This window comes from Calliphora vicina, chromosome 5, assembly GCF_958450345.1.
Source record: "Calliphora vicina chromosome 5, idCalVici1.1, whole genome shotgun sequence".
In the NCBI taxonomy this organism is placed as follows: Eukaryota; Metazoa; Arthropoda; class Insecta; order Diptera; family Calliphoridae; genus Calliphora; species Calliphora vicina.
Window position 1 is genome coordinate 109321186 of NC_088784.1, and position 9507 is coordinate 109330692.

A 9507-nucleotide genomic window follows, 5' to 3' on the forward strand; every position below is an offset into this window, starting at 1 on the left:
GCTACTTATATACTTTTCTCAGAACAGTACCACACCCTGCTTAATGCTAAATAATAGAGTCTTTAGATATATTTTTGGACTTAGGTATATGGATCAGAGACATATATATGACTTCTTATGTGATTAATATTTTGGGGTGTGGTTTTGAAAATTTTGCTAAGATAAGAATTTTGTTACAATTTTAAAAAATTTTCAAAATTCATATTACGTACATAATTTTACGTAACTCCATCATGTGCTCAATTTGCCAGCAGTTAGTTTTTAGATAACGGAGAACAAAATCAAAAAAATCCAATATGTAGATTTTAAAAACAATTGTTTTATAATAATATCACAAATGTAAATTCAGAAAGAAAAAAACTATATATCTGCAAATCTGATTAGTACTGAATCCAAGCTACTAATGGTAAATTTAAAACATTGAGGAAAATTAAAAAAATATACTTTAGTTTCTAATGTTTTAAGTTACGTAACGTTACGCAAATTTATATAATTGCGAATTGTGCATAAAATTTCGCCATTGCTTTATTATTTTATAAAAATAAATCTGGAAAACAATTAAACAAATTTGAATTAAAACCAACAATTTTCTAATATTTTAAAAGATTTATCCAAAATTACGTAACATTACGTAATGTCGACACGTTCCAACATAGTTTGACATTATATAATTTTGTCTATCAAACATTTTAATTAAAAAAAAACAATGAATTTGGATTATGTTTTCTTATATTTTAACTAATTTTTCTCAATAGTTTTGTGTTACATAATTTTTTTAATTTAATTGTTATGTTACGTAAGTTTGCGTAATTCCGACTTTGACGTACTATTTTGACATTACGTAATTCTTCATAATTTTTATAAAATAAGAAACTTTTGTATTAAGGTATTGTTTGACTTTTTGTTAAAGTTAATGTTATAAGTTAATTTAAGTAAGCTTTTAAATCAAAAGAATTTTTTAAATAAATACATAAATACTGATATATTGGATTGCAAACTTCCTATGTACAGATATAATTTCATTTACAGCCATTTTCACAATGTATATTTATTTTTTAACCTAAAATTATACTGACAGTTCCTAATTTATAATTTTAACAGACAAAATAACATTAAGTGATCGTATTTTATTTAATTTTTTAATTTTTCTGTCAAATGAAAAGAAAGAAGAATTAAATAAATGAAATTCATACGTCAGATTCTTTAAATTTTCATCATTTTGAAAAACTTTCGATTTGATCTTATATTAAATAGTGATAAAATGTGGAAAATTCTAAAATGTTTATTATTTTTTACTAGTTAAATTATATTAAATAATAATGGAAAGTTTTTGTGAAATATCGGCTAATATATCTGGAATTTAACTACATGCAGAGTCAATACCACTTAAAATTTTAAATTTGTTTCCGAAGTTCGCCCATTGTGAATTGCAATTTATGGCATGTTTTAGAGGTTTTTATAATATCTCTCATATACGATATAACCAACAAAAATATTTGCAAATTTAAAGCCACGCCCACTTTTATTAACTCACAACTAAAGAATTTATTAGAGTTAAATAAATCGGTAATTAATGGATTGATTTAGAGTATTTTTTAATCACATTAACATTCAGAAAGCATTTGTGACAGATTTTACAGTTTTTAGTTCTATACATTATCTGGGAACTTCCAAAATTTGTATGTATAATTGTATAGGTTTATTTTCATTTAAAATAAAAATTTCAAATATTTTTAATTTTTTAAACAAATTTTTTTTAAAATTTATTAGTGAACAAAAATTAGGGAATACAATTTTTAAATCAAATTTAAAAAAAAAATTTTTTTTTTTTGTAATTTTTGAAAAAAAAATTTTAAATTTATTAGTGAAAAAAATTTAGGGCACATAATATGTTTTAAAAATTTCTCTTTTAATTTTCTTTTTAAATTTTAAAGTAAAAAAAAAATTTTTTGGTGAAAAAAAAATTCGGGTAGAAAAATATTTTTCCCGATTTGACCCATTGTCCGACTTACTATGGCGTTATATACGTCGTTGCAAAGGTTTTTAGATATCCATATTGTCTATATTAATGACTTAGTAATCCAGATATATTTAAAAAAAAACTTTAAAAATCTATGTTTAAGCTATTTGTGGGCCGATTTAAAATAAAAACCGAACCGGTTCTATTGATGTATGAATCATGCATGTAAGTTATTTGGGAGCTACGGAAAGTTGATTTCAACATACAGATGGACAGACAGACATGGCTATATCGTCTCCGCTATTTATAATGATACAGAAAAGTATATCGATGGCTTAATATAAAAAGGCCCTAACTCGTGTGTTTTTGGTAAGTCAAGATTTTCGTTTATTTCGATAAATGGTCCGATCATATATCATAATAAGCCAAAAAAAATCTCTACTTAAAAAAACACGAGTTAGGGCCTTTTTAATTAAGCCATCGATATATACTTTATGGGGTTCGCAAATGAAAAATTTAGAAGTGACAAACTTATGATTTGTGAAGCTATAATAAATTTTCCTGTTTAAAATTAACATTTATCTGTTTGACAAATAGATTCAGTCAAATTATCGAATTTTTTTGGTTGTGACTGAAAAATGTTTGTTGAAGTGACACAAATTCAGTTATTTAAAGTGATGTTGCTAGCATCGAAAATCTCTATGGATATAATCAAATCATTCGGTGGGGAATAAATCACAACGATTCTGTTTAATTAGTACAGAAATAATACTGTGACTTTAAGAAGGAAATTTATAAAGAAATTGCTTAATTTTCCATATAAAAATTTTAGGGAATTTTTAAAAAAAATCCCGGGAATTCCTGAGAAAATTTTTGGAAAACCTAGCCAACTAACACAATATATATAGGATAGAATATAGGAATATTTATTCTATCTGTAAGGATGCAGAAATTGTTAATAGTCCCCATCACTGTTTATTGTTGGTATTTTGTCTAAGTTTTAATATTTTTATAAATGAATCTGTAATTCTCATTCGCTCTATAGTTTTATTTGTGTAATATCATTAAATAAATTTCAGTGAATTTATCAATAATGATGACAATTACAAATTATTACAAATTTCTGCGGAATATTTAAAAATTGTAAAGATTCTCATTTTAAAAAAAGATTCTCTTTTTAAAAAAAACATTTTTGCATTATTTATAATATGTGTAAGCTTTAATAGGTTCATTGTAAATAGTACATTTTTGCTGAATTAATATATTTTTTCCATTTTAAAAAAGAATTTCAAAAATATTGTAAAAGTAGCTGTGAATTAAATACATATTTGTTTGACAAATTGCCAATAACACAAAATAGACCCAAAATGCAGTCCATAATTTGCGTGAACAGTTTGTATCGCTCACTTATACTCGCACACTAGACGGACGTACGTAGTTTTTCGTTTAAGAATTTTTTTATGCAATTATTTCGTGTTTGCCTTATGTTCTCTTTATATACAGTTTTATTATTTTTTTGTTTTTGATTAATATCAATTAATGAAAATTGTTAAACAAAAAAAAAAAATAGAAAGAAAGAAAGACGAATATAGAAACTATATTTTATAGCTATAAAAATACTATTTATAATTGAAATAGTTGATGTTTCAAACTTTAAAATAAGGTTAGAACAATAGTTAGTAGCTGAAATTTTATTTGAAAAATAGGATTTAAATTAAAAACCTTTAATTTGTAAAAAAAAAAAATGATATTCAATCAAGTCTTACTTGCTACAACCAACAAATAACAAAATAAATTTCCAAGAGCAACAATTTTCAAATTGACTATTTTTGGAATATAATTGTAATTTGCTTCCTTTTCCTCCTCTTAAGGACGTTTTGGTTTTTCTCTCTCGAGTTTACAAGTGTTTGTAAGGTTTTACACTTTTTTTTTTTGTTAAATTTCGGCACTGTTTTTTGTTCCTGTTGTGTTAATTCTACGAGTATTTTGTAGATACAATTGACTTGAGTTTTTTTTATTTTGTTTTTATTGTATTTTTTTAGCTACATATACAAAGGTATATAACTTTTTTGTTATTTTGTATTTTTTTTTTTTTTGTTTTATTTTATTCCATTTGTGTATTTTTTTACTTTGTGTTTTTATTTTAGTAATTTTTTTTATTCTAGTTTTTTTTATTATAAATAAAGGCAACTTTTCAAACGAACGTCTATGCGAAAACTAATGTTTTGAAAAGCGCATGAGTAATACGAATGAATTTTCTACTGTATACATTGAATACAATCAGTATTGATGACGTTATTTAGCATTTAGATTTAGGTCTAAATGGTTAGCCAAATAAAATATTTTATTACTACAATAATTACAACAAAAATACGGAATGAAAGCACGAAAAATACAACAACAACAGCAAATAATATAAATTTAAAGACAAGAAATTCACTCACACCCATGACGATGAAAATCTACAGACAACCAACCAACCACAATCTCAAACACTTGGACATACCGAGCAGCAGACAGACAGACTCATCTCCACAACAACAACAACATGACACACAAAACCAGCACAGTTGAGGGATAAAATTGATCATTGGAGAAAAATAAAAGAAACAAAAAGATCAACTTTGATGTCCATCATAATGATCAGCAGCAGACATTTGTTTGTACACAACAAAATAAATAAAAAAAAAAACAATCCATAACCCAAAAAATTTCCTAAATTTATTAGTATTTTTTCTCCACACCACACAAATGACCCTCAAAATGCTAACGAAAATATTCGTATTTTTCTCAAATCCATTGACCGCCAAAAATTTTATGTAAATAAATATTTTATGTATGTAGTACATACATACATATGTACTCGTACATACATAAATATTTGACCGAATATATTGTCTTAGTATTGTCTTTTGGTCATTCGCGAAAACACATTTCACACGGTTGAGATTCTTATAGTGTCCAGTAGTTGTTGCTCTATATTCATTGTACCCAAAGTTAAAAGGTATTTCGGATTTTTCCTTTTGTTTGTAACATCTAATCTGATTTCTGCACGCATGTTTACCGTAACAATTTCAACATTTTAACAATATTTGGTCACTGTAATTATTTATATATGATTGCGGCAACCACAATATGTTAAAGTTACTATTCACATGATTATAGAAGTCATATACATATGTATATGATTGTAGAAATTAGGTACATATATGTTTGTGACAACCATTTTTTTGTGATGAAAAATTATACCATATTATATTGTTCTCAGATTATGGTTATCATAATCTGATTATGATAAAATGAATCATCATAAACATGATTACCATAAACATATATTTATTTACTACTCCCAATCACTTTGGGACCCAGAAATTAATAATGTGGAAATAACAGACGGAATAGCAAACTTATATATACCCTTAATTGTCACTCATGATGAAGGTTAAAATAATGACATTATGATTGAGCTGTAATCAGAATATACTCAACCATACTATGATGGAGTTACAACCATAATATGATCATATCAGCTATCAGCTTTTTTACATAACCATATTATGATTGCATTGGAATCATAATATGGTTGGACACAATCATAATATAGTTGTGCCTAGAGTTGTCAAGCCGGTTTTCGAATTATTCGAAAAACCGGTTTTTTCCAATATTCCGGTTTTTTTAAACCGGTTTTTACAGAAGGACGGGTTTCGAGTTATTCTAAAAAAACGGTTTTTTTGTCTCGAATTATTCGACAAAATCGAATATTTTTTAAAATTTATTTTAAGATTTTATGCGATTACTTTTAATAATTTTAATACAGCAAGTAAGAGAGCTATATTCGGCTGTGCCGAATCTTATATACCCTTCACCAAATTATACTTAAAAATATTTTTATTTAAACAAAATTAATTTTTTTTAAATTGTTTTTTAATTTTTTTTAAAAAAGTTTTTTGCAAAATTTTTTTTTAATTTTAAAAAATCTTTTTTGGTGAAAAATAATTTGTGACAAAAAAAAATTTGTTGATGGAAAAAAAAATTAAAAAAAATATTTTCCCCGATTTTGACCCATTGTAGCTCCATCTTACTATAATCGTTGCAATGGAATTCGAAATATCTATCATTAGATATCCATATTGTCTATATTAATGACTTAGTAATCCAGATATATAGATCAAAAATTGGACAAAAATCGAGTTTGTGCCGGTTTTTTCCTTATATAAGCCATTTGTGGGCCGATTTTGTCGATTTTAAATAGCAACGGAAGTTATAATCAAAATTCTTTTTGAACTTCGAGCGATAAAACATGCACACAGGGAATAAATATAGTTGGTCATGTTTACCATAATTATTTCAACATTTTTACAAATTTATTGAGAATATTATGGTCATTGTAATTATGTATATGATTGCAGTAACCATAATATGTTTAAATTATCATTCACATGATTGTAGCAATCATATATATAATTGTAGTAATTATGTATGTATTTGTAGCAACCATTTGTATACCCCTCACCATGAGTGGTATAAGTATATAAATCTGTCATTCCGTTTGTAATTTCTACATTTTTCATTTGCGAACCCATAAAGTATATAGCAAATACATTCTGGATCGCTATAGATAGCGGAGTCGTCTGACCGTCTGTATGTTGAAATCAACTTTCCTTAGTCTTCAAATAACTTACATACGTGATTCATAAATCAATATATCCGCTATAGACCCGGTTCGGTTGCTATTTTAAATCGAGAAAATCGGGCCACAAATGGCTGAGATATAAGGAAAAAACCAGGACAACCTCTATTTTTGACCTATATCTGGATTATAAAGTCAATAATATAGATAATATGGATATATAACGATAGATATTCCAAAGACCTTTGCAACAGCGAATATAAGGCTCGGACCTACAGTGGGTCAAAATCGGGAAAAATATTTTCTAACCCGAATTTTTTTTACCAAACCATTCTTTTTTCATAAAATTTTTTTCACAAATAAATAAAAAAGAAATTTAAAAAATTTAGTTTGCTATAAAATTGTTTTTATATTATAAGTTAACAAAAAAAACTTTTTTTTTTTGTTAAATTTTGAAAACTATTTTTTTTTTCATTTTGTTTAAATAAAAATATTTAAAATTTTTCTTTTAAAGTATAATTTAGTGAAGGGTATATCAGATTCGGCATAGCCGAATATAGCTCTCTTACTTGATATGATGTAATATTGAACTTCACTATATTGTGATGTTCTTGTTCTTCTCAGGGACATATTATGATATACCGATTCATCATGAACATGATTACCATAAACATATATTTATTTACTACAATCATATATATGATTGCTACAATCATGTTAAAGGTAAACTTAAACATATTAATGTTAACGAAATCATAAAAATGTTGAATAGGTTATGTTAAACATGAACAACAATATTTATACCCTAAACCACCATAGTGGGGTTTAGGGTATCAGAATCACTTTCTGAGTCGATTATACGATGTCCGTCCGTCTGGCTGGCTGTCCATGTAAACCTTATGCGCAGAGTACAGGTCGCAATTTTGAAGGTATTTCGATCAAATTTGGTACATATTATTTTTTCGGCCCAAGGACCAAGTTAATTGAAACAGGCTGAAATCGGTCCATTATTTCACCTAGCCCCCATACAAATGTCCTCCCGAAATTGAACTTTATCCGTCATAAATGGTTAAATCATATAGGTATCTACACAAATTTCGCTCCAAATAAGTTTTATATATATGAGAATCATGTCACCTAATTTTATGATGATCGGTCCATAATTAATCATAGCTCCCATATATAACCGCATCCGAAAATCACTTTAACGTGCATAAATCGCTTAAAAATGCTGGTATCCACACAAAATTCAACATAGTTAACTTTCATATAGACATAAATCCCAACACGACCAAATTTCATGGTGATCGGTCCATAATTGGTCATAGCATCCATATAAGGCCCACTTCCGAAAATCACTCACGAATATAAATTATTGAAATTTTAAAAGAAAAATGTTTTTGCTCTTTTACTTAGTGTAGGGTATTATATGGTCGGGCTTGACCGACCATACTTTCTTACTTGTTTTTCTCTTGGTGTTGACACTTTATAGCTTACTGTGTATTCCAACTGGGTGGATACGAGTATAGGACCTTAAAAAGATTTTGTTAATATTAAATTAAGCCAAAAACACGTAAAATGTTTAAATAATAGTTCCAAAGAGAACTTTTTTATAAATTAGAAAGTATATAAACAAATTTAAACCATTATTATTGTCATTATTTTATTCCATATATGAATATCCTTAGAAGTTTTTATGTAAACAAGCTCAATAATTCTAGACCTACTATTTGAAATGATAATTTTCCTATTATAAATAATTTTTTTTTTTTTTTGGTTTTTGTCACACTGAGAAAATAGTTTTAGTTGTGATAACCGAATTATTTCGCTGATCAAATTATTCATTATAAATGGCAAAAGTTTTTTGCTGTGCCTCAGATCCTATGACATGTTATTGGTAACCACTGATTTGTATACATAGTATGTAATTTAGCTTGTAGTGGATATTACAAAATAATTTTATTTATACCTACATATGGGCAATTCCATGACAACCACGACTAAAAAAACCAAAAACCTTAAAATTTTTTTTTTCGCAATTTTATTATATTTTTACATGTACCTAAAAATTACTTCCGTTTTATGTCACGTACGTTGTACCCTTATTTCGCTCTATATTTTGGACAACAACGTTTCGAAAGTTCGAATTATTTTTTTTTTTAAATAAAGTACCTTCTAAATGGAACATAAATACCAAAATACTCTTATTTCTGCAAAATCTATTACACTCCATAGCTTACATACAAATGTCAAGTTCGATGATATGGAATTGCCCATATGTCAAGTACGATGACATATGTATGTAAGTAAGAATGTTTATACAGTGTACTCACTTTTTGCGGACATCTCTCTAATAATAATGTATGTATGTATATACTTATGTACTACTAAGTATATTATATATTTACCTGATAATGTTGCAGTTTGTCTGTCTGTTGGTTTGTTAACAAAACGTATTGTTAACTAGATATGAACAACTTTATTCACAGCTTTATGCAGATCCTTTTGTTTGAGTTTTTATATTAATTAGATTATGTACTTTCAAATTATCTTTGCTCACTATAATTTCGTTAGAATTTTTTTTGTACAAAATTTAACCCATTTCTCTTTAATTTGTCTAGTTATCACTTTGACACAAACGACATAAATTAATTAAAATTTCAGCTTTTGTTAATAAACTGTTATATGGTATTTTCTATTAATAAATTAAATTAATTAACAAATTTGAAATATTTATGCACATACAGCCTCAAATTCACTTAAATTTCTTTAACATTTGCTATTTATTTTATGAATTTTCTTGCGTTCTCAATCAACCGGCAAAAAATCGCAAAATTTCAATACCATTCTTTTTTATTTTTTTTCTTTTTTTTTATTTTTTTGGTGTATGAATTTGGGGGAAAACAAAAACAAACAA

General features: G+C 26.4%; 1 protein-coding gene across 4 annotated transcripts in view; it reads right to left on the bottom strand.

Moving 5' to 3' along the window:
• kcc (solute carrier family 12 member kcc) overlaps positions 1-9139 on the bottom strand; it is a 73268-nt gene extending 64129 nt beyond the window's left edge. The window contains exon 1 of one of the 4 annotated variants that reach the window (XM_065511929.1): positions 8999-9139. The gene's annotated coding sequence lies outside the window, so the exon portion shown is untranslated. Of the gene's footprint in view, positions 1-3726; positions 4029-8998 lie in introns of those variants that run through there. The other 3 variants (XM_065511933.1, XM_065511928.1, XM_065511930.1) reach the window with 3 other exon arrangements.
• Between the last annotated feature and the right edge of the window lie 368 nt (positions 9140-9507).